Genomic DNA, 27370 nt, shown 5'->3' with positions numbered 1-27370 from the left:
TAACAGCACTAAGAAATGGTGCAGAAATATGTCCATTTAGTATTAATAAAAATAAGAAAAGGGAATTGAAAATGTTCCTAATGTAGCATTTCTCATACTGTGTATTTTAAGCATTAAATGCCATTCGTAACCACAGAGGTAGCTTAACCACCAATTGCTACACAAAAGTAATTGCAACCATATGCTCTTAGCTCATGCAGGTGATTTGATAAAGTCTGAGTAGAAGTACAATAAAATGTCTAGCTATGAATAGTTCAGCTCTCTTGTGCAAACACTCCAGTAGCAGAAAACGTCACATTAATCTAAAAGGATTGTATTCATCGCAGTGTTATAGCTGGTTCGCAAAAGTTTTCAGGATATTTATTGCTTTTATGAAACTTGTGCAAATGATATGGTTAATTAAAGAATATATTACCACAATATCATACACTAGCATGGGCAGTGCTGTGCCCATCTACAGTATCTGTCACGGAAAAGTCCTTAAATTAACCTTGTGTGAACTATTTTATTGGTTAACAAATGGCACACACTACAATTCCTTCACTTTCTGCAGACCTTAATAGTGTGTGAACTTCCATATGTAATGTTAATGTCAGTGTATTACAACCTTTTCAGACTTAAGGCACTCCTGGACAAAAATTCTTTGGGCACCCTTACCAAATAATTTTTACGAAGAGACAAAAAGTATCCTAAGGATGCAGATAATGTTGCATTAAGGCCATCTTCCCTACACGCTGCGGCACCCTTGTGGGTTTCCAAGGCATCTCTGTTGGGAATCACTTGCCTAAGCACTTGCCTATCCCTCTAACCTTGGAAATCCAACATGTATTAATGAATATGAATCAGAAATTGAATAAACTTAAACTTAAATTCAAAAATGTTTAATGAGAATGTTAGAATATTGTTATAACATATTCTAACACATTTTAATATGTTCTAAATGTTTAATAAGTATAATTGTATTCTATGCATTGAAATGTGGTCCACACATTGCTGTAGTGTATGGATAGTACAAATGGTAGGCCATTGCCAACAGCCTGGAGAGTATTGTACATTTGCAACAGCCATGTTTCATTACTGTGCACACATCTCAGCCAGATTTCAATGCTGAGGACATCACAAAATAGTTGAGACATCAATCGAAACCTAGGGGGAGGCATTGAGTAAAATTTATTGACAAGATTCAATACACTGTATAGGGGTCCTGGTCCATGTGGCAGTGATGCCTGGGTCTGCGGCCTTGATCCCATTCACTTGGGCGGAACAAAGCTGCTATGTGGCTTATGGAGAGCAGTGCAGTTGGTGGGGATGGGTTCTGGGTGTTGGGCCTTTAGACAGTCTGGTACTGGTGACCAGTGATGTGGCTCATTGGTGTAAATTACCTTCAGGTTCTGGACAAAAATGTTAAAGTTGCTAAAAACTTACTCCTGGCTGCAGCAGGACCTGTATGTGTGTCTCTCATTTGGATTTTCTCCCCCTTTTTCTCTCAAATAAATTTCTATGCACTGCAAAATATATATATATATATATATATATATATATATATATATATATATATATATACACACAAGATCCAAGCGGGCTTTGTACAGCCCTTAGGGCAGTTCATTTACATAATGAATTAAAGTTCTCTTTCTTGGAAAGGGTAAGAGTCTACCTGTTTAACATTTGACCTGACAGATTCCCTATAAATGTTTTATGGATGACGATTACTCAATGATAAGTTATGATTATATATATATATATATATATATATATATATATATATATATATATATATATATATGAAGAGCTCAACGGAAAAATGGCCTAAGTCCAAAAATCAATATTGTGAGAAAAACGAAATTTAAAGTTTTAGCCTAAAGCAAACGGGCATAAATATGTGCAAAAGTCAATTTAGAGCCTTTTAAACAATAAGACAAAGTTTTTACACTAATATAAACAACAGACCGGAAGTCACGATTTCAATGAAAAAATGACCAACGAGAGTGAAGTAAGTAAGTTTGTATTGGACTTAGGCCATTATTCCATTGAATGTAAATTCTTCTGCATTGAAATATATGGACTTAGGTCATTAATCCTAGGTACCTTGTAAACCCAATGCATAGAACGAGGTACAAAGAAGCTTTCTAGGTAATAATTTGAAATATGACAAAATGTGGACTTAGGCCATTTTTCCGTTGAGCTCTTCATATATATATATATATATATATATATATATATATATATATATATATATATATGCTGTATGCCCAGATTATGTTTTTTTTCCCTTCTTCAGTCAGCTTTAGGCTAACACAGATTTTGCTGCATTTTTTATAAGTCAAAGGGAAACGTCTTAGACTTTCCTTTATGTTTTCCAGAACTTTTCAAGCCACTCCTGCCTTTGGGTCACAAAGATGTAGTAAAATTTGCAACAAAAACTGCTGCGTTTACACAACTTGGGGCCTCAACCATAGACAGTTTTCTAAGAAACAAGTGAAAGATTTTTGGTGATCATATTGTCAGACTTTGCTTCTAGGACGATTTATTAGCATATTTTAAAAGGTTAATCTAAAATGTGGTTGTGTGACCTGACGGAGGTGTGATTTAGCACTCAGCACTACATACCCCACAATCCCAGGCCCTCCTTGTGCTGTGATACATGAGCTCTTTAGTCTGAATAGGATTATAATTTACAATTGACTTGTCTGCTTTAACTAATTGCTGCCAAGACACATCTGACTTTGATTGTCTTCTAAGAAAAAATATACAAAATAGAGTTTGTGTCTTTCTTGAGAGTCTTTAGACACAGTTAACTGCAGGATTTTGCTGGATACAGGTATAAAAACAGGGGCTGCTTGGGGCTTGACTAACAAGGAGAGCTTTTTACTATGCAGACGAAAAGAAATTTCCTTATTACCACAGCTGCAAAGCTCAATAAAAATGTCAGACTCGTTCTAATTCTTGACTCCAGTTTGGGATATGATTCTGTACCCTTACTAATGAATTTTAGTAATATAAAACAGGTCACCAGTCATGTCAAGGAGCCTATATGTTTTCATATAAATGTGTGCTTCTCAGTATAGTGACACCTAGACTAGGTAAAAAGATGCAATATAAGATGCAATTGGATTGTCTCTATGTTATTAGAATGTATCTGTCACCAGGGTAAAGCACATTAAACCAGAATTACAGTTAGACAGGTCTGTAATGGGGTTTTTTCCCCATAAAAATTTGCACTTCCATTGCTAAGATATTCCTTTATATCAGAAATGAGCAGTATGGGTCTCTGAGGGCCGCCCCATTGCTATGCCCCACACTACCTTCATTCTTTGAGTAATGGTATTTCAGCATAGTTCCCTGGCCCTGTTATACATAGAAGGGAAGGAGGGTATTCCTGGGCAGTGTGGAGTATAGCAGTTTGGAGCAAGGAAGCCGCTATCGCTGCTTGAGATTGCTCATTTGCATATTCTGAAAGAAATGAATTTCTCTGCAGTAAAGGCATTCATTTTCATGTGAATAAAAGCATTACAACCAGGTGAGCCTGACCTAACGGTGTTGTTGGTTTAATATGCTTCACCCTGATGACAGACTCCCTTTAAATGAACTGTATAGTTATGTTCATATTGCATCCCTGCCACCCGGTTACCATATACTAGTTAAGTTCCTGATGCATATGTTAAATGGCTTCCATTTGGGTGATATTCTGAAGGTTTCAGCTATTTTGCTGCATGGAATAGCAAAAGACTAGAATAGAAAATTTGATCTGACTGTTTAACATATACTGTACCTTGTGTGTATATTTAGTCATGCTCTCCTTATTTTGAGCCCCTTGTTCCTTGTAGGGCTGGAGCAGTCATATGATCAACCTCACAGCACTTTCCTCTCTTTCTGTGATGCTTCATCAGGAGGCAGAGAGAGGCCATGCTAGATGCCAAGTGAGGGCCTTGTGGGGAGAATGAGGCTACATTCACACAACCGAGGTACAAAACAGCCATGAAAAACTTTGTGTGACAAAAAACGGATGTCAGACGGCCACTAATCATGGTGATGTGCTAAGAAAGGGAAGGGCTGTCTGTATCAGACAAAGCTTCAGACAAAGCTCCACTAATGTCCTGCTATATGGTTATAAGTGCAGGCCAAGAACAGTGGTGTTACCTCCGATGGGAGAGGGCCACCTGATCACCTAAGGGTATGTTGACACATCCATATGCCATCAGTCCGTTTGAGTTTGAGACTAAAAATGGATTGATGCACATACTGATTGCATACTGACACTTTTTATGCTGATAGCAAACACTGTCCATCTCCTAGAGGACAGATAAGGGGATTAAAAGTAGCAATTGTAAACAGAGTAGAGATAAGGACATATAATAAATGTCCTTATCTCTACATATAATAAATGTCCTTATCTCTACTCTGTTTACAATTGCTACTTTTAATCCCCTTATCTGTCCTCTAGGGAACTGACAGCTACAGTCCTATGAAAAAGTTTGGGCACCCCTATTAATCTTAATCATTTTTAGTTCTAAATATTTTGGTGTTTGCAACAGCCGTTTCAGTTTGATATATCTAATAACTGATGGACACAGTAATATTTCAGGATTGAAATGAGGTTTATTGTACTAACAGAAAATGCGCAATATGCATTAAACCAAAATTTGACCGGTGCAAAAATATGGGCACCTCAACAGAAAAGTGACATTAATATTTAGTAGATCCTCCTTTTGCAAAGATAACAGCCTCTAGTCGCTTCCTGTAGCTTTTAATCAGTTCCTGGATCCTGGATGAAGGTATTTTGGACCATTCCTCTTTACAAAACAATTCAAGTTCAGTTAAGTTTGATGGTCGCCGAACATGGACAGCCCGCTCTCAAATGATCTGAAAACAAAGATTGTTCAACATAGTTGTTCAGGGGAAGGATACAAAACGTTGTCTCAGAGATTTAACCTGTCAGTTTCCACTGTGAGGAACATAGTAAGGAAATGGAAGACCACAGGGACAGTTCTTGTTAAGCCCAGAAGTGGCAGGCCAAGAAAAATATCAGAAAGGCAGAGAAGAAAAATGGTGAGAACAGTCAAGGACAATCCACAGACCACCTCCAAAGAGCTGCAGCATCATCTTGCTGCAGATGGTGTCACTGTGCATCGGTCAACAATACAGCGCACTTTGCACAAATAGAAGCTGTATGGGAGAGTGATGAGAAAGAAGCCGTTTCTGCACGTACGCCACAAATAGAGTTGCCTGAGGTATGAAAAAGCACATTTGGACAAGGCAGCTTCATTTTGGAAACAAAAATTGAGTTGTTTGGTTATAAAAAAAGGCGTTATGCATGGCGTCCAAAAAGAAACAGCATTCCAAGAAAAACACATGCTACCCACTGTAAGATTTGGTGGAGGTTCCATCATGCTTTGGGGCTGTGTGGCCAATGCCGGCATCGGGAATCTTGTTAAAGTTGAGGGTCGCATGGATTCCACTCAGTATCAGCAGATTCTTGAGAATAATGTTCAAGAATCAGTGACGAAGTTGAAGTTACGCCGGGGATGGATATTTCAGCAAGACAATGATCCAAAACACCGCTCCAAATCCTCAGGCATTCATGCAGAGGAACAATTACAATGTTCTGGAATGGCCATCCCAGTCCCCAGACCTGAATATCATTGAACATCTGTGGGATGATTTGAAGCGGGCTGTCCATTCTCGGCGACCATCTAACTTAACTGAACTTGAATTGTTTGTCCAAAATACCTTCATCCAGGATCCAGGAACTGATTAAAAGCTACAGGAAGCGACTAGAGGCTGTTATCTTTGCAAAAGGAGGATCTACTAAATATTAATGTCACTTTTCTGTTGAGGTGCCCATACTTTTGCAGCGGTCAAATTTTGGTTTAATGCATATTGCACATTTTCTGTTAGTACAATAAACCTCATTTCAATCCTGAAATATTACTGTGTCCATCAGTTATTAGATATATCAAACTGAAATGGCTGTTGCAAATACCAAAATATTTAGAACTAAAAATGATTAAGATTAATAGGGGTGCCCAAACTTTTTCATAGGACTGTATCAGCATAGAAAGGTGTCAGTATACAATCAGTATGTGTATCAGTCCGTTTTAAAGTCTCAAACTGAATTCAAATGGACTGATGGCATACTGATGTGTGAACATACCCTAAGACTAGTGGACGGTAAGTGGGTAGGATGTACTAGGCTATAAAGAATCATGGGACATGCTAGCAGAAAAAGGAACCCACTGAAGTCAATGGGAAGCTTTTTTTTTTCAGCGCTGAATATGACACAGATGCCATACCACACCAGTCTGGAAGTGTACTGTTGGGGGAAAATTCCTCACCTCACAGCGATGACACTGAGCTGTAAGACTGGCCAGTCTGAAAGTGCAGTGATATCGGTGCCAAAACTAAAAGCACCTATATTACTTCAACCAGGACAGATATCGGCAAAGCTGACAGTGCACTGAATTCAGTGAGCTTCCACTGGCATATAACACGTACAGAGTTAGAGGACACTAAAGGTTCTCTTTAAGAACAACCGTACTGGCTAAAAAACAAGAGCCAATATTAGCTTATCCTCTGGATTTCCATCAGTTATACCAATGGTCAGCTGATCAGAAAGGTATTTGGTGAAAGTCCCCATCAGACGTGGGCGCTGAGGCCAATCAGCACCTCCAGCGAAGGACCTGTTACGCTAGGTTCACACTAGCGTTCGGGTCTCCGTTCTGTGGTTTCTGTCTTCTGCATGCAAGAAGACGGAAACCATAGACCGGGTCTGGCCGTGAGCGGCGGTGAGCGTTTTATGCTCTCCGCCGCGAAACCGTTTTTTTTTTTTTTAAACCGGACACAGAGTACTGCATGTCCAACTCTGTGTCCGATTTAAAAAAAACGGTTTCGCAGCGGAGAGCATAAAACGCTCACCGCCGCTCACGGACAGACATCTTTCAAACCCATTCAAATGAATGGGTAAGAAAGACTCCTGCAGTTTTCCGTCTCCTGCCTCTGTTTTGTGCAGGAAATGGAAACCTGCAGAATGGAGACCGGGCACAGATGTGAACGAGCCCTTAGATCCCTGGGTTCTTTCCAATCAACAGCCACAGTTGAAGGGACATGAGACATCATAGTGTCGACTGCCGCAAAAGAAGACAGCCCAGGAGCAGGTCTACACCGCATTGGAAGGACACTGAAGCACTGGGGCAGGTAAGTATGTTTTGTTTTTTTTGTATTTTTTTTTAACTCACTTGGCCTAATTAAAGACATTTTTTAGCCTGGACAACCTCTTTAATTCCAAGAAGTTGATAATATTTCTAAGTAAAAATGCTCTTATGGTGTTTATAGGCTTGGATGTGGCCTCTAACTTTACAGTAGCTTACTAATAATACAAACACAACCTGGTCTACTCATTTCCTTTTGAATATTATTTTATATATTAATTTATTATCATCATTAGTCAAAGTCTGAGCTTGCATTATAACCATGCCTTTACATTTTATTTGTGAAACAATACTATATTGTTCTTCATTCTGAAGTTTTACCTACTTTGGAGCACACTAGTCTACCATGTTCCCCAATGCTTTGACTAGTACAAGAAGCACTGACCTGAATGAAATTAAACAGTGACTGTGTGTAAACAGTAGCTCATGTTTCTTTTCCTTATGGGATTTTTCAATCATAAGAATGTGTTGTATGTTGAGGTTGACCAGGCTAAAACACATGTTTATAGAGCTGGTAGATTGTGTGCATATGATCTGAGCTTTCAACAATTGTTATAAATGAATATGGAAATATAAAAGAAGACTCATCAACCTTAGAGGTGAAGTCACTATAGAGTAAGTGAAAGATGACATTCAGACGCTAATTTGAAGAAAGGACAAAATGTCATCTCAGAGCCTGGTCTGTGTTACCAATCACAAGGAGCTGTAGAACGTTTTAAGTGAAAGATGAAAGGGCTGCACTTCCTTCCAAATGTTACCCTGAAAAATATGATAATGTTAAAAGATCCCCGTTTTGACTTCATAAGTTATTTTGTCTGTATTCTTCTATGTAAAGTTACAAAATTGTCAGTTTTAACTTCATTAAAATGGGGGGATGGGACGTGGCCTGCTTCATCAGTACATGAAAGTTTTAGACTGGGACCCCACGTAGCAGAAGCACCACGGTTTACCCATGGCAAAAACGCAGCGTCTTACAGCATAACAAAGTGCATGTCAATTATATCTACCGAGATGTCGATGGTTTCCCTATAGGTACAGTGTTGGCCAAAAGTATTGGCACTCCTGCAATTCTGTCAGATAATACTCATTTTCTTCCAGAAAATGATTGCAATCACAAACTCTTTGGTATTAATATCTTCATTTATTTTGTTTGCAATGAAAAAACACAAAAGAGAATGAAAAAAAACCCCTCAAATCATTGATCATTTTACACAAAACTCCAAAAATGGGCCGGACAAAAGTATTGGCACCCTCAGCCTAATACTTGGTAGCACAACCTTTAGACAAAATAACTGCGAACAACCGCTTCCGGTAACCATCAATGAGTTTCTTACAATGCTCTGCTGGAATTTTAGACCATTCTTCTTTGGCAAACTGCTCCAGGTCCCTGAGATGTGAAGGGGGCCTTCTCCAAACTGCCATTTTGAGATCTCTCCACAGGTGTTCTATGGGATTCAGGTCTGGACTCATTGCTGGCCACTTTAGAAGTCTCCAGTGCTTTCTCTCAAACCATTTTTCTAGTGCTTTTTGAAGTGTGTTTTGGGTCATTGTCCTACTGGAAGACCCATGACCTCTGAGGGAGACCCAGCTTTCTCACACTGGGCTCTACATTATGCTGCAAAATTTGTTGGTAGTCTTCAGACTTCATAATGTCATGCACATGGTCAAGCAGTCCAGTGCCAGAGGCAACAAAGCAACCCCAAAACATCAGGCAACCTCCGCCATGTTTGACTGTAGGGACCGTGTTCTTTTCTTTGAAGGCTTTTTTTTTTTTCCTGTAAACTCTATGTTGATGCCTTTTCCCAAAAAGCTCTACTTTTGTCTCATCTGACCAGAGAACATTCTTCCAAAACGTTTTTGGCTTTCTCAGGTAAGTTTTGGCAAACTCCAGCCTGGCTTTTTTATGTCTCTGGGTAATAAGTGGGGTCTTCCTGGGTATCCTACCATACAGTCCCTTTTCATTCAGACGCCGATGGATAGTATGGGTTGACACTGTTGTACCCTCGGACTGCAGGACAGCTTGAACTTGTTTGGATGTTAGTTGAGGTTCTTTATCCACCATTCGCACAATCTTGCGTTGAAATCTCTTGTCAATTTTTCTTTTCCGTCCACATCCAGGGAGGTTAGCCACAGTGCCATGGGCTTTAAACTTCTTGATGACACTGCATACGGTAGACACAGGAACATTCAGGTCTTTGGAGATGGACTTGTAGCCTTGAGATTGCTCATGCTTCCTCACAATTTTGCTTCTCAAATCCTCAGACCGTTCTTTGGTCTTCTTTCTTTTCTCCATGCTCAATGTGGTACACACAAGGACACAGGACAGAGGTTGAGTCAACTTTAATCCATTTCAACTGGCTGCAAGTGTGATTTAGTTATTGCCACCACCTGTTAGGTGCCTCAGGTAAGTAACAGGTGCTGTTAATTACACAAATTAGAGAAGCATCACATGATTTTTCAAACAGTGCCAATACTTTTGTCCACCTCCTTTTTATGTTTGGTGTGGAATTATATGCAATTTGGCTTTTTGACAATTCTTTTTGTGGTTTTCCATTGAAGACAAATTAAATGAAGATAATAATACCAAAGAATGTGTGATTGCAATCATTTTCTGGAAGAAAATTAGTATAAGGGGGCGTTCACACTACCGTCAGTGTCCGACATGTAGTGTCCGCTCCTAGTGTCCGCTCAAAATCTGTCACGGACACTAGGAGCGGACACTAGATGTGTCCGTGACACCTGTCATTCACTTGAATGGGCATCGGGTGCGTTCTTTTGCACTCCGTGCCCGTCCTTTCCTGTCCGCAAGAGAAGATGTCCGACTTCTCAAGCGGACAGAAAAACCCTGCATGCAGGGTTCCTCTGTCCGCTTGAGAAGTCGGACATCTTCTCTTGCGGACAGGGAAGGACGGGCACGGAGTGCAAAAGAACGCACCCGATGCCCATTCAAGTGAATGACAGGTGTCACGGACACATCTAGTGTCCGCTCCTAGTGTCCGTGACAGATTTTGAGCGGACACTAGGAGCGAACACTACATGTCGGACACCGACGGTAGTGTGAACGCTCCCTTACCTGACAGAATTGCAGGGGTGCCAATACTTTTGGCCAACACTGTAAAATGAAATTAAAACACTTTTGCGAATAGTCTACATTTTGTGTCTAGATCTGATATGCAGTCATAACAGGCAGCAAGCTTGGGTTTTACTGCTCTTACTGTAAAGAATTATTTTTGCAATATGTATCTTTGTTTTTATAGAAACTGTTTGATTTTTTTTTTTGTAACATTTTTCCCAAAAGTGCACTTTTCTGTCTGTTACACAGGTGACATATGGGCTTCATTTGAGTTAACTTGCGTTTTGTTTCAGACTGTCAGGGCTGTTTGTAGGAAATAATATCACTGTTAAGTATGTTTTAAGCTGTAGATACTGTATGGTTTGGAAAAACATTCTAGATCGCCGAGTGCCGTCACTTTCAATTTCACCACATGTTGCTACAAGAGACAACTCTTTTGTAAATGGGAAATCTTGACAGTGAAGCATTAAAGTAGGTACAAGTATCTTTTATGCAGCAGGTATCCTTTTGTTTGTTGCCTTTAGATAACACAATTGGCAGGTTCAGCCTGAGGTTGACACATTTACGGTATGTCTTCTGAAAGGCCGTGTGTGCACTCCAGTTTCCAGTAGCTGTATGTCATTACAACAACGTGCGTGCAGGTAGTTTATAAAGTTCAAGACTATTGTCTCTTTTACCGTCTAGATGCCAATCCTACTATTTCCTCTTCATCCAAAATAACCAGTCTTGGATGAAAAAAAAGAGATTTCCTCATGGAAAGTTTTAGTAATCTGGCTCCATGCCCATACCTTGGGCCCACCACATTTCTAATGATGATTGAAAGAGTACATGCTGTGATAAAACGTGCTGAGTTGTTAACATTTGAGATGAAGCTTTAGATATGACGGAGAGAAAGAAAATAATAAATAAATGGTTAGAATAATTCATTACAGTCAGATCTTTAATGGATTGAAATGTTTACCCCTGCAAGGCAGAAAGCTATACAACAATTCAGGCCATCAGGATATCATGCTTGCCTCTCCCTATTTAACCTGTGCCCCTTCCCCTGAACATCTCTCCGGGGGCTCCCAGAAGAGATTGGTCTGTAAAGCTTAATTGACAAGGGCAGGTGGCTCACACATTTGCAGGCCAATAACTTGCTCTAAACACATTGCTGCAATGAACTTTACTTGTACTTAACAGCTTTTTTGGTTGGAAAGCTGGATGTACAAATGTGAAGTTCACGCTCATCTTGTTTAGAAAAGAATTCACTTACTATTCTTATTACTGCAAACAATATGATGTATGGTCGGTACACTTGTTTTTATGTGTATACATTTCCTAAAAAAAGAATACGTCATTTATTGGTTTGATCAAATGTTATAGATCATGTAATATGACAAGTATGTTGGTAGATGGATATGCAGATGAAAAATCCTGCACATAGATATTTAGTTGTGATGTATGCCTTTCTATAAGAAAACTTTTTGCGGCTTCCACCTGCCCTAGTGGTATTACTTTTTCTCTAGCCTTCTCTGAGGGTTAGGGCAGTAGTCCCCTGGGTTGGCATAGTGTTGAGGGGGTAAATGTGAAGTGACAGAGTAGGGTCCCATGGGGCACGTTTGCTCATTGTCTCCCATATGATGGTATTATGGGGTGTTAGGTGTGAATGAAGGCACAGGAGACTGGATGGCAGTTGAAACAGGTGAGCCTGCAACTCAGTTTCCAAAGCCACATAGAGGCATATTGGTGTAAAGCAGCAATGACTCCACCCATATGGTAATATACATACACTGACAGGAGAGGCTATTGCTCTTCATCTCTTCCTTAGGCCGGGTTCACACGGAGTATTGTGGCTCGTCATTTGGTACATACACGCCACGGGATCTTTTGCGGGCCATATACGCTCCCATTGTTTTCAATGGGAGCCGGTACCGTACACGCGGCACTATTTTGCGGCCACCGCAAAATCACGGCCGCAAAATAGCGCCGCGTGTACGGTACCGGCTCCCATTGAAAACATTGGGAGCGTATAACAAAAAGATCCCGTGGCGTGTACGGACCAAATGACGAGCCACAATACTCCGTGTGAACCCGGCCTTAGTCATCTGCCACTTTCCACCATGGTGATCTGGGGTGAGCCCTGGATCCTTAGCCTCCTCTGCAGCCACTTTTGGGGAAATCCATTCCTGCCACGGGCATGTAAATTCCTCATTGGTACAGCAGTGGAAATGTGAGCACGGAACTGCCTGTTAAACCTTATCTGCCACTAGCTAGCTGCAAGAGCTAGCCATAAGAGCTAGCTAGTCCACAAACTAGTTCCCTCTTCTACAGCTAAATACAGACCAACTGAAAAGGTCTCCCAGCAACTGTTATACTCCACATATCTTATAGGAACCTGGAGCAGAAGCCTCTCCTCTTTGTACAGCAACACAGAAATGGCTTTTTACTCCTGAGGGTCCACAATAAAATTGCAAATAGACAGTATAAAACAGAATGAAACCTATTGAGCATAACTATAACAGTTCAGTCTTTAGTAATGGTGTTTTTGGTGGACGCTGCTTATTCAGTTGAATTCTGTAGGGTCTACAGCTGATGGCTGGAATGTTGTCTGGCTGGCTACAGCTTCACCCAGTGATAAAAGCTGAATGCAAGTCGTTTTTAGAAGTGGGAGACACGACAATCAGTCACTGGGTCATTTTATAAAGAGGTTTACCTTTATTAGACAGCCCATATAACTGCTATTTAGCTTAAGGGGAACCTGTCAGTTTAAAAGTGCAGTCATAGAGCAGGTGGGACTGAGCAGACTTATATATGGCTTTTTGAGTAAGAATTCAGTATAACTTGAAATCTACTGCTCTAAGTCTCTTCTCTTTCTATACCTAGAAGTCCAGTGTGTGTTCCTACTCTGTGATTGACAGCCTTGTATGAGTGTACATGCAGACATAGCTGCCAATCATGAATTTGGACAGCCCACTGGACTCCTAATAATAGAAAGATCAGAGATTTACAGCAATAAAGTAAACATTATACTATTATTCTTCAAACAAACCTAAACATCAGTATACATAGGTCGTTCTGAATTAGAATGTGCTGAATACAGATTGCACTGCATTTTTAATGTCTCTGGTTCGCTTTAGTGGGCATTTACAGCAACATCCAGCATATCTCCATAGTTAATACAATATATACTACAAAAGAAAGTATAAATTATATTCCAAGAAATGAAAGTTGACAACTGCAAAATGCAATCCAGGATAAAGCTTTAACATATGTTGTCATTTTCTGTACTGAAGGAATCTTTTTCCAGTTATGTCTTTTAAACATCTGAACTACTTACTTTGTAGTAATAACTTCTGTATAAGGGACTCTTCATGATGTAACATTTGAATGTGTAGTTCCCTTTAAAGAAATAGCACATACCGGTAACTTCTTCACATTATTAATCCTGCTTTAAACATGGCCCATGTCCACATTTGAGCGAGCCAAGAAGTCCAAAATATGCCAAGGTAAAGTCCTGGCAACCAGTGTCGGACTGGGGTGTCTAGGGCCCACCAGTGGAATTATTTCTAGGGGCCCACCATCAGGATCCCTGCAAACCAGCGATACCAAGACAGTTGACCAGTTGAAGGTAATAACATATCAGGAGCCATGCTGCTCACCCGCCATACAATGTGCAACACTGCACTACCTAAACCTATTGCTACATACTGTATGGAAAGTGAACAGTGTGGCTCCTAGAAATGTTACCATTACCTATAGCCGCGCTGTCCTGGAACAGCTGATCTGCAGAGGTCCTGGCTGTTGTGTCATCACAGATGTAATATTGACGGCCTATCCCAAGGACAGACCATCAATATTACAAAGATGGATAAACCCTTTAAAGATTTGTCCAGGAATTGGAGCGACCCATGTGCTGGGAGGGAGGTGTAAAATAAAAAATAAAATAAAAAGCGCCTTCACCTGTTCCTGTTGCTCAATTGTCCGCTGCCAGTGTCCATTCAGTCCTGCACCTCATGGGGTCTCATTTCTGGAAATCCTGTATCTAACAGACACAGGCGGGGACAACGGAGTGCTGGGGACAAAAGCTCAATGAAAAACACTGTGGAAAAAAATATATTGGGATTCACTGCAATTTTTTCCCACAATGTTTTTTTAGCTGTATCTCGCTGTTGCGCCTAATCCTTAAAGAAGACCTATCACGATCTGGGGCACATGCGGTGTAATACACTGCTAGAAAGCCAACAGTGCGCTGAATTCAGCGCACTATTGGCTTTCACGTTCTGTGCCGATACCGTAGATCTTCATCGTCAGAAGTGCGTTATGACAGTCAGTCAGGAACGCCCTTCCTCACGGTAGCGTCTATAGCGCTATACTGTGAGAGGGGTCGTTTCTTACCTGCCAGCGATGACGCTGAGCGCCTATACCACTCTCACAGTACAGTGCTATAGGCGCTGCTGTAAGGAAGGGCGTTCTGGACTGACTGTCAGAAACGCCTTTCTGACAGTGAAGCGCTACGGACTGATAGCTCCTCACCGGGGGCATAGAATGGGAAAGCTGAAAGTGTGCTAAAATCATCACACTGTCAGCTCTCTAGCAGTGTATTAAACAGCATGTGCCCCAGGAGGTGAGAGCTCCTCTTTACCATCTCAATATACTGTACACCACACTATAAGGACAAGGTCTAACACTGCGTCCCACAGCAAAAAAACGCTGCGGGAAAACCCCCGGCGCCGACACATCAGTTTTTCCTGCAGCGATTTTGCAGAAACTCCACAGAGGTTTACGTTTCCGCGCTCGTTTTGTACACGACACAGGACTGGGAGCAGAAAGCTTCATCCACTGTATAGTTGCCTGGCAGATTCACTGCAGCTCAGCTCCCATTGACTTCAATAAGTGCCGAGATGCAGAGAAGGTGCCAGCTGATATACAGTGGACAAAGCTTTCTGCTTCTGGCCCCGTATTGTGTACAGGACTGGTGCCAGAAGTGGCTCCATACAGCTGATCGGTCTGAGGCCTGGGTGTGGGCCCCCTACAGATCAGGCATTTATAGCCTATCCTGACGAGAAACCATAGAAAATTGTGCCTGGACAACCCCTTTAATTTTCCCCCCAAATGCCCCAGACTTTAAAGAGGTTGTCCAGCATAATTTATTTTTTTTGGTTTATAATTAGTCCTGGGAGGTGAAAAACAAATTACACATAAAAAAAACCCCGCACTCATCTGTTCCTAGTACTCCGGTCCTGCAATTCTGCTGGTAGTTACATGCCGGACTGGACCGCACTGGGAGACACTGAGACAGGCAGACTTCCTCCTGCACACTCCGATCGGCAATGTGCTTAAAAAAAATAGAAAGTGTTTTTAAGGGCTCGTTCACATCTGCGCCCGGGGTCTCACTGAAAAGTGTGCGTCCATAAGCTCCTGTGAGTGTTTTGTGCTCACCGCGGCGAAACGTTTTTTTTTTAAACCAGACACAGAGTCGGACATGCAGGACTTTGTGTCTGGTTTAAAAAAAAACGGTTTTGCTGCAGAGAGCATAAAACACTCACCGGCGCTCACAGCCAGACTCGAACCGATAGGTTTCCGTCTTCTACATGCAGAAGATGAAAACCTCAGGATGGAGACCGGACTCTGGTGTGAACCCAGCGTTAACTGTGTTTTGCTCAGTAGGGCCTAATCCTTAGTGGCCCCTGCACACAGTATTATCCCCCAGAGCGGCCCCTGCACACAGTATTATGCGCCATAGTGGCCCCTGCACACAGTATTATGTCCCTCAGTGGCCTCTGTAGACATTATTATGCTCCATAGTGGCCCCTGCACACAGTATTATGCATCACAGTGGACTTCCCGAAAAGGGAAGATGTGAATCGGGCCTAATACATATAACACATTTACACACACATACATTCATATACATACACACACACACACACACACACCAATCTACAAATATACAGGACTCACACAGTATATCAGGAAAAAACACAAATAGCACCGCGCCGTACCTAGCGCATTATCAGTGCCGAAGTAGAAAACCAGATGGTACTTGCAGCAGGTGCTCCAGGGAAAACCAAGTTGTTCTTTAAAAACCAAGATGGATATTCCCTTTTCATTTCCTTTTCACACAGTATATTAGACACTTTACACAAATATACACACATTAAATATACATATTTTACCCAAAAAATGTACTTATCCCACAGAAAGGCCCCTGCACATACTATTATCCCCCATAGTGGCCCCTGCACACAGTATTATGTCCCATAGTGGCCCCTGCACACAGTATTATCCCCCATAGTGGCCCCTGCACACAGTATTATCCCCCATAGTGGCCCCTGCATACAGTATTATGTCCCATAGTGGCCCCTGCACACAGTATTATCCCCCATAGTGGCCCCTGCACACAGTATTATGCCCCATAGTGGCCCCTGCACACAGTATTATGTCCCATAGTGGCCCCTGCACACAGTATTATGCCCCATAGTGGCCCCTGCACACAGTATTACCCCCATAGTGGCCCCTGCACACAGTATTATCCCCATAGTGGCGCCTGCACACAGTATTATGCCCCATAGTGGCCCCTGCACACAGTATTATGCCCCATAGTGGCCCCTGCACACAGTATTATGCCCCAGAGTGGCCCCTGCACACAGTATTATACCCCACAGTGGCCCCTGCACACAATATTATGCCCCATAGTGGCCCCTGCACACTGTATTATTCCCCACAGTGGACTTCCTGAAAAGGGAAGATGTGAACCAGGCCTAATACATATAACATACATTCATACACACACACACACACACACACACACACACCTATCTACAAATATACAGGACTCACACAGTATATCAGACACTTTACACAAATATACACACATTAAATATACATATTTTACCCAAAAAATGTACTTACATTTGGCTGTGTCCTGTCTGTCCTGTCTGGCTGTGGTGAAAGCTCTTTGTTTACAGCAGCCGGCAGACTTCCCCCTGCACACTCCAATCTGTGTGGGGGAGGGGCAGCACAGCTCCTGCTAGTGACGGCAGTGTACAGTGCAGGGAGCAGAGACACACACTCCCAGCGATTGGTACAGCGGCCCATTTTGGCACGGTCAGGATCCCGATCGGGCCCCTGAAGATCCCGATCGGGCCCCTGACAAGTGCATTTAGATAAAACTAATAGTCAGGCTCGGGGGCCCACCGGGGGATCCCCCGGTGCTCCGGTGGGCCAGTCCGACCCTGCTGGCAACTGCTCTATTTTAAGGTCTATGACAGCCATGTTGGCACTGCTTCTGACCAACTATCAATCATTTAGGAGCATCTCCACGACTATGCTTTTAATAAGCTATCTATGCAATATTGTCACAGTCATTGTGGGTAGTTAGGGCCCCTTCACACGGAGTAAACACGCGTGTATTTTGGCAAAAAACACGCGCATTTACTCCGTGTGAAGGGGCCCTTATACATAGTTACATAGTAGATGAGATTGGATGAAGATCTCAGTCCATCAAGTCCCACCTATAACCCTACAGTCACCTACAATCCTTACAATAGTAAACATATATATGGGATTATATGAATATCTGTATAAATATCACTATTCACAAATATAGACCTGCTGTATGTATTTCTTCTAAAGACTTCCATTACATATGTTAAATAATGGTTTCATATATTCCCCATATCATCACTTTTAATATGAAATGATGAAATGTCACTAGGCTGGCATAATAGTAGCTAAACACAACCATATAATATATTGAATATGGACCTGCACTAAAACTGTACTGTATGCACAGAACAATGACATAGACCTTTTACTATGATATGGATACAACGATCAGAATCCAAGTTGTTTGTGAGTATAAAAGGATACTAACATAAGGTTTGTTGGAATAGAAAATAGCGGGTAGCAGAACAACACTGTCTGTAACAGCACAGAGTACTACGAGAGGTTGGGAATCTTTACTGTAATACATTAGTTTGTCTAATGGTTAGAGTAATTGTCTTGGCACAAGGGATGGTAGAGGAGATATCTATTGAGAGCACCTGATAGGGGAATAAAGAGTAGTCGAAGCTGTCCTGTGCAAGTATTCTGAGGTCAGCCCTATAAAGCTTGGTCACATTGAAATTAGTGAGTAACTAAAAGTTACATGCAGGAAACAGCAAAGTATTTACTGTAAAATATTTTTTTACAATTGCTTCTAAGTGTCTCATAAATGACATATATAGAACCTGTTAATAGCTGACCATACATAGTGTGATGATGTAATCATTGGATCTATAACTAAACCATATATTGAGAAATGTTAGCTGCCACAGAGGGAGATTTTTTGGCATGTTCCATAGTATCCCTCTAAATATGCCAGGCTTCTCTTCTTCCAGTATAAGGCAGCCAATGTTCTGATTCAGTGTTTGCTTTCACTACACATATAGAAGATCTGTATTTATAGCAAAATAGATAGATAGAGATAGATACAATAGTAATGTAGGCAGCAATGCACACAGTAGTGATATACAAATACTGCATAAAAAGATGACTTGAGAAACTTTGACATAGCGGCGGTTAAGAATGTCATCCTACTAGTCTGATCTCTACATGACAGGCCATAATAGAAATGTTTATGCATAACACGTCTGCAAAATCTGTCTGCTTTATCTTGTAGCATGGGATTTTCTGTAATCTGTGCTTGATATGTAACACAATAGGACTTGTCCACAGTTACTCTTTTCTTGTTATCCTTGTGTGCACTCAAAGCTATCGTTCCCATGTCTGTATCACTGTGGTCTTTTCTTTGTTTGTAGACATCAGGGGACCATCATATCTCCGCTATTAGAAAATCTGATGTTGTGCCCACGCTATCAGCTCCCTTTTTAACTGTCCTGCTCTCCTTTCCCAAACCCATTTGTAGCTTTCCTTCTCATTTGTAAAAGTCATTACCCAGGGACTTCTCTATCAGACCCATGCAGCTGCTGTTTTTTTAGATATGGCAGGAAGTAGGCACCGGAAAGTAGTGAGAGGATAGAAAAAAAGGATAGAAATTCCTCTTGATTTACAAAAGTTCTGGCTCCAATCAAAGCTAGTTGCAAAAAAAAAAAAAAAAAAAAAAGAAAAGAAAAAAACGAGAGTAGACATCCCTGTCTGGACTGTTGATGTCAGGACGGAGCATTAAGCCATCACCTTCTGTAGGGTACTCTGGAGTTATATGATACTTCTCTGTAAATCTTGAAGCACTTGGCTCCATGAAAAGTTCCACTTCACTTGCGCTATAGAGGTGGAACTGACACGTGTGCAGTGGGGAGACTTCTGCTTGCTCAGCCTTTTAACCAGCTGAGAAAACCCCTTTGTATATTACATGGTGGAATCCAGGGCACTCCCGTTCACACTCCTTTTTAATAGCAGTTCTGTGCTCCAGCATCCCTCAAAGCTTCGAGGCTCGGATGACTTCTAAATAACTGTTTGCTATAGGGGTCATTATTAAATACATACACACATTTTTGGTTGCTCAGTTAGCTTTTTTTTATATTTGTGCACTTGAAAATCAGCTTTAGGTTCAGATATTACCTCACTACTAGACTCTGTAAAAATGTAACCAGTGTATAGTGAGAAGAAAGATTGGATAATAGCAAAGTTTTTTGAAGTATGAATGATAGAAAATGGAATTCTAGGATATTAGACAGTTCTACGGTAGGTACAATCTAGACTCCAGGTTACCTTTTCAATGCCTTCTGCTCCTTTAATGATGGCTCCATTTACCCCTGATGACGTGTCATTGTGAAATGTGACCATGCCAGCCTGTCCCTGGCCCCAACTTTAAGGCTAAGGCCCCACAGAACGATACGCAGCGCTAAAGCACTGCGGGAAAAAACGCGGTGATAACGCTTTGCAGTTCTTCCCCCAGCACTTTGAACAGAAAGATTGCAGAGTTTTCCTCTGCGGACTTTCTGTTACCATAATATCTGTGGGAAAGCCGCCAGCGTTTCCGTAGATATAATTAACATGCTGCGATTTACAAAACCGCACAGATTTTGGAAATCACAGTGTGTTTGTGCTGCGGATTTTAACGCAAAGTGGGCATGGGTTTCGGATGAATCCTATCCACTTTGCTGTTACTGTATAACGCCGTGATTTTTCTTGCGGCGTTTTCGGCCTGTGGGGCCCCAGCCTTAAGGAGTATTCCCATGAAAATAATCATAGCTATATTTGTAGATAATTAAAAGTTAAACATTTTTGCAAGTATAAGTAGTTAAAAATTTTGCAGAGTTTTAAAGATTTTCTGTACTATTTTAGTGGTGACAGTCTGTTGTCTAGATCGGTTGCATATGGATATGACCACAAATTTAGGGACTTTCTATGGTCTGGGACTTGTCAGAAAGCCAGCCATGATTTTCTTATTGTAGCTGGGTTATCAGGCAGCGACACTACATGTAGGAGAGGATATCCTGGCCACATTAAGGAAATCATTGCTGATTTTCTGACCTTATAAAAATCTTGCATTCATGGTCGTATCCATTGGCAACTGATCAAGACAACAAGACTGTGACAAAAAGATATTTAGAGAAAATCATTAAAACTCTTCAAAATATTTAATTACTTTTATCTGCAAAGATGCTTAACTTTTAATTATCTAAAAATGTTAAAATAGTTATGTTTATTGGAATACCCTGTTAAAGTATCAAGAAGATAAGTCATTGCCAGGGTGTCTTAGGTTAGGTTCACACTTGCGCTGGACTGACTGCTAGAACAGTGGTTACTTGCGGACAACCACCAACCCCATAGACTATAATGGAGTCTGCCAGATGTCTATCGGGTTTCCGCCATTTTTCCAACAGTTTCTGCATTGGAGTCTGCAACGGAGACTCTGGCACAGATGAATGTGAACCTAGCTTTACACAATACCATCAGAGAACAGTGGGTACAGGGAAATCCCTTTTAAAATAAAATGTCCATTACCAGGAATGATGGTTAAAGGGGTCTTCCAGGCAAAAAATAAATTTTCAAAAAAGGCCTCTTAGTGCTATTAATAGGTTAATAAGATAAGAAAATCCTTTAATAGTTCCATCATGGGCAAATTTAGTGTTTTACAGGAGCTTGGATAATACAGTGATATATTTAATAAAGAACACATACAAGCTCATAGCAGAAAGAAAAGATACTAGGAGTCATGGCAAGTTAGAAGAAAATGAAAGACTCAGGATCATTTAGTTCTCTGTGCGGAGTGAATAAATGCAGCCAAATACCATTAGCAGTGTTTTAAGTGCTTTTTGGGTTTCTCTATAAGCTCCTCGCATCTTCTGCATTTGTATACATAGACATCTTCCTGTTCTTTTTTCCTATAACTACCATGATCCCTTGGGCCACTAAGACTTGACTCACACTATCTCCCTCTTTCACTCCATCCCTATCCCTTTCTCACTCCCTCCCCCTCCCTTTCTCATTCACTCCCCCCATCCCACTAATAGCCCTTCCTAACTATCTCTACCTCCCCCCCACGCCACCCCATCATACTTACCTACCTTCCGAGCAGGACCTTCTGAGCACGGAACATTACTTCTGGGCTATTGCGCATGCACTCCAGCTCTATTATGCATGCCCAAAAGAAGTGACTTCCCGTGCCCAGAAGATCCAAACCGGAAGAGAGGTAAGTATGATGGGGTGGGGTAGGTGGGTTAGTATAGGTGTCATCCCATTTTCCCCCTTCTGGAAATGGAACGTCACCAGAAAATTGGAAAATTTGCCTGGGGCAGTCACAAGACAGTTAGAAACCTAAGTAATTTAGAAGGTAGGCGGGGTGGGGAGACTATAACAACTAAGACTATTTCTTACAGATGAAAACTCAGACTATCATGGTAACCGGGAGGGGGATTTTTCAGGGAGGGAGGAACGCCCCCTCCCTCCCTGATAATGCTCGTCTATGGACGAGTACTGCGAGCAGAGGGAGGGGGCGTTCCTCCCGGCTCTCACAGCACAGCGCGATTGGCTGTGCTGTGAAGAAGGACGTCTCTGACTGAGTGTCAGAGACGCTCTTCTGACCATAGAAGAGCTACGGTACCGGACCGTAAGTTCTTCACACTGGGCCCACATCGGGAAAGCCGACAGTGTGCTGAACTCAGCGCACTGTCAGCTTTCCGGCAGTATATAGAACTGCCTGTGGGCAAAATGGTGAAACGTCCGGATTCAACTTGGATCCGGCGTCCCTAGGCTTGTGCAGGCCGCACAAAATTGTTCGGGGGGCCGCATGCGGCCCGCGGGCCGCGAGTTTGAGACCCCTGTTCTAATGTGTTGTGTATATGAAAGCATAATAATGAGTATTATACATGTCCCTTGCATTTGTAGACCCTTGTCTTAACACATCTAACCCACATAATACCCACATTTAATGCAAGGTAATGCCGCCATATACTTACCACATGAAAGTACCAGTGCTTCTATATTTGTTTTTGTTAATATGTTGAGAATAGTAAACCCATGGAGATGATATCAGGTCTAAGATCTTCAGAAGTGATTGATTTATCTACATGCCAAATTTGTTGCACATTGGTCCAGTCCTTTGGCTGTTTTTTATATATACAAGACCCTATCTATAACCCAGATTACCACTAGTATATGGTATGAGAGTAAGATAGAGTCATTGCCGCTGAACAGTAGCTCTATTGATGTATCAAGCACTGTAACGTTGTTTCATAAGGCTAAATCTCTTTGATGCCTGAAGCACTCCTATGTGGTACTATTTATTTAGCTTGCCTTCAACTCCCTTTCTGTGACATTTCCTAAAGATTATTTGCCCTATGACAAAGTGAAAGCTACCCCTCAGATACCCTAAATTACTAGACGCATACTCAAGCCAAAAATATTTACCAACAAAATAATGTGCAAAATCTATTCACATTTCATCACCCCATTCTTCAATTTTACACCATTCCACATCTGCAAAACGTTTAAGTGGAAGAAATGACATTTTAAGATGTTTTCATTTTCATTCCAGTCTCCAGATGATATTTGTCAGAGCGGGTGAGTGTATTCCATAGTGACAGATGTCAGTAACCAGCATCCCATGCTGTAGCCAGCTATGATGGGGAAGCCGCGCTGTTTGCTGCTCTTGGCTCGGCTTCCTGCTTTAACAGTGTCAGGCTCAGAACTGCCTTCATAGGCAATATCTGACTTTTTTCTCCTTTCAACAGTAGCTCCGGCCAGAGAGCTGTATACTACTGTATATTACCCTGGTTTAAGAACTCAAAGATTCAAACAAATGAATCTCTTGTTGACATTGTAATAAAAGTAAGAATAGACGCAGGGCTTCAATTATTTTAAGGAGCTGAGATAGTTCCCTAGGAATCTCAGACTCCCAGTGCAGAGAAGTTATTTCCTTTTGGCCGTTGACTGAAAAAAGGTTTGGTTGTATTAAATGATGTGGCAGATGTACAGCTTAAGTCAGCTGGGAGGAAACGGTGTCTCCCCATTACTTATATATGTTCTGCTGAACTTAACCATTTCTGTACTAGAGTATATGATAGCTTGTAGTGCCACTAGCCTTGTATCTCTCAAATACAATATATCTGCTGGTCTGTTTATGAATATGACATTGTAAATATAAAGTGAAGCTCTAGCTCTGAAGCTTTATTAACTATAATGGCAGGCAATTATCTATTTGCTGAATCCGCCCCATATAGCAATGTGGGTAAGGACTTAAGTAAGTACATAACTATTGTATATTCCATTATACACATATTATGGTTCCGTACATTCTCCTAGTTACAGCTCCATACACTTCTGTGGAACTCCACTGCACCAACATATAACTCATCCCTGAAGGATTCTGTATTGTGCAGTATACACTAGAAGCACATAATTCTATAATTTTGCAAATACAAATACATATATTCATATAGACCCAAATTAAGATTATTTTTATATATCTTTCTTTTTTAGGTTTCATTGCCTTTTATATACAGACCATAAGGCAATATATAGTAATACAAATTACACACCTGCAGAAACATTGCCACCATACAAGTATTACACTAGGCTCGCACTAGCATTCAGCTTTCCGTTCTATGGGACCCAAAGAACGTAAACCTAATCCATTTAAAAAGCGGTTACCAGCGGACCCCATAGACTATAATGGAGTCTGTCGGGTTTCCGCCCGGTTTCCACCTGAAAAATGCAACATTTTTTAAGTGGATTCGGGGATGGAAACCCAGAATGAAGTTCAGACTCTAGTATGAACCTGGCCTTAGTGTTTTATGTAAATTTGGTCTTTATCTTATACTAGCATTTACCCGCGACTTCGTCAGCGGGTCACGGTTGGGGACGTGGTGCGGCACCCGCGGACCCCCGCTGACTCACATATCCCTCTTTTGCGCCAGCCCCTCTCGCACGGCACACCGTGAACTCCTCCCCCACGGGACGCACACCACTGTAGTACGTGTGGGCCACCGAAAGTCGTCTTGCCTGTCCCCGAAAACTATGCTCCGTGTCCTCCCTTCTCCAAAGCCCTGTGCACCCCACTGTCCCCCCTAACCTCTCTCCCCAAAGGCTCCACACATGCCCCTCCACCTCTGGCAGGGCCGGAGCTTACTCCAGGTGGCGGGTAAGAGACAGAAGTTGGCGGCATTGGGAGACAGGATTACCTAATATGTATTTAATAACTTTTGTATGTGTTCTAGGGATAGCGGTGGTGAATGTTTTTGTGTTTATTCTTGGTTGCTGTTTTTACTTCTTTTTTTTTTTGTTAAATTTGTTTGTGCATTTCCTATATTGTGTTTTGGGGTCTTGAACCCCAGGGTGTCTGATGAGCAATGCAGTGCATTACAATGCTTATGCATTGTAATGCATTTCATAATACCGGGGCTTCTATTGCAGGCCACGTAGCATAGCCCGCAATAGAAGGACTGGTTTAATGCAATGCATTGCATAATACCTGTCGGTGGCCGCAATGATCGGCGACATTAACCATTCCTGTGCCTCGGCCAGCTGTCACTGAGGCGCCGGAAAGGTTAATGTCACCGATCGTTGCGGCCACCGACAGGTAGTATACAGTTCCTCCGGCAGCACGTGGGTGCTGCCATGATCACTGCTATCGCCGGCTCCTGGAGGTTGAGGCGGGTGGCGGCGTCACATTGCTATGGCAGCTGGGAGCCTTGCACTGGCTCCCCGGCCTGTCAGTCTTTCACTTCGATTGCAGCCTATGGCAGGTAGACTGCAATTGAAGCGCCGGTTTTATGCAATACACTGCATAATACCGGCACTTCTATTGCAGGCTACACAACATAGGCTGCAATAGAAGCGAAAGACTGACAGGTCGGGGAGCCAGTGCAAGGCTCCCGGCTGTCATAGCAACCTGACGCGGGCCCCGGAGACTCCTTCGGGTGCCGGCGTGGAGAGGGGACATGGCTGCGCACACGCGCCGATGGAGGAAATGTGTTCAAGGTGAATGTGGTTGATCCCTTGGAACACCGACCTGGGGCAAAGGGAGGTATTTCATTGAATACTTCTATTCAATCGAATACTATTCGCTCATCTCTAATTGCCATCAATATTTTCTATAATTTTACAGACAGAAATACATATAGGATATGGACCCAAAATAAGATCCTTTTAATATATCTTTTTTTTTTTTTAGGTTTCATTGCCTTTTACATACACAGTATAGCTAGAATGAAACAATTCATTGTTCGGAACTTATATTATACAGAATAAATATGGATCCAGAATATGACTTGAACTGCTTCTGTATTCTGATAACATCTCCACGAGAGAAACTTCTGGGAATTTTTACTCTCTGCAGCTGCTTTCACTTATATGTACGGTTTTCACTTTTCATCTGTGTAAAAACCTTCCGTTTATCCATGACAATATCTGGTTTTCATTAGTTTTCTGTCCCTTTGTCATCCGTATGTCATACGTTTTTTACATCCATTTAAAAAAATGGAAGGAGGTCTGACCCATTGGACGAGGCCACATTACTTCATGAATGCAATTTTCAGAGCATCTCTTACCAACCATCCATGAAAACCGCATAGAAGACTGTACATGTTTTTCACAGACCCACTGACTTGCATAGGCTCTTTGGTCTGAAAAATGGGCAAAATTAGGAAATCATTCCATTTTGTTTTCTATGGAACCATGGCCTGTGAAAAGAAGACATTCTGACTGTACATGAAATGGTTATTCCCATCTCAGCAAATTGCTACCAAGATGGCAATAACAGCTCCCATGTTCCAGCCCCCATGGCAGAACTTACGCGAACATCCCAGCAGGGGTGCTGTACACTGTTACTGTAACTCTCATTGAGGAAAATGAGATCTACAGAAACAGCATTGCATATCTAACTACGCTGTTTCGGTGAAGCTCAGCTGTGCCACACTGTTTTCGGAGCTTTTAGTCTCCTCTATGGGAGTTACAGTAACTGTGTTCCCATAAGTTCCAGCCTTGGGAGTTGGGGCAAGGAATAGTTATTCCTATCATGACAGTGTATTATCACTACTTCCTGGTGTACACTTTAGACCACTTTCACACAGTCAGTATTTAACATCAGTAAATAAAACAAAACCAGAACATTACAGATTTTTTTTGGGGGGAAGCTTGCATTTCTGCTTTTGATTTACAAGTAGTTTAGCAGATTACTGACCAAAGACTTTGTGAATGTGGCCATAGACTTGGCCATAGACTGCTGTGTGTGCCTTTATATGTATCCCAATTATAAACAATTAAAATGTAGCAAAGAGTATACATGCCATTTCCCCCTATGAATCATGCATCCATTGGCAAATACAGACATTTCGATATGTAAATGAGTTATTTGCAAAAACAAGGGCGCGAAACACCTGCATTGCACCAAAAAGTTCCTTTGCATAGTAAGAAAAATGGCAATATCTCAGCCACAGAGGCACCGATTCACTGTTTGATTCAGGTGAACCTAGCCTATCTATGGTGTTTGGTTAATATGGTGGGTTTTTGTAACACATTTTCTTTAATTCCTCATATTTATCATAGCAACAACCCCTTTCTAATACTTTACTCTATGTATTACCCATAGTGCCAGTACCATAGTGATGAACAATACACTTTACCTGTAGCACATAGTGACTCCCACATCGATGAAGCTCAA

General features: G+C 41.7%; 1 protein-coding gene across 6 annotated transcripts in view; it reads left to right on the top strand.

Annotated features, from left to right (window-relative positions):
• Nucleotides 1-27370, top strand: part of NFATC1 (nuclear factor of activated T cells 1) — a 156029-nt gene that overhangs the window by 108513 nt on the left and 20146 nt on the right. The gene's annotated exons all lie outside the window — the stretch shown is intronic.

This window comes from Leptodactylus fuscus, chromosome 4 (assembly GCF_031893055.1).
Source record: "Leptodactylus fuscus isolate aLepFus1 chromosome 4, aLepFus1.hap2, whole genome shotgun sequence".
Lineage (NCBI taxonomy): Eukaryota > Metazoa > Chordata > Amphibia > Anura > Leptodactylidae > Leptodactylus > Leptodactylus fuscus.
Note: the sequence above shows the minus strand (reverse complement) of the source record. Positions and strands in the feature narration are given on the sequence as shown.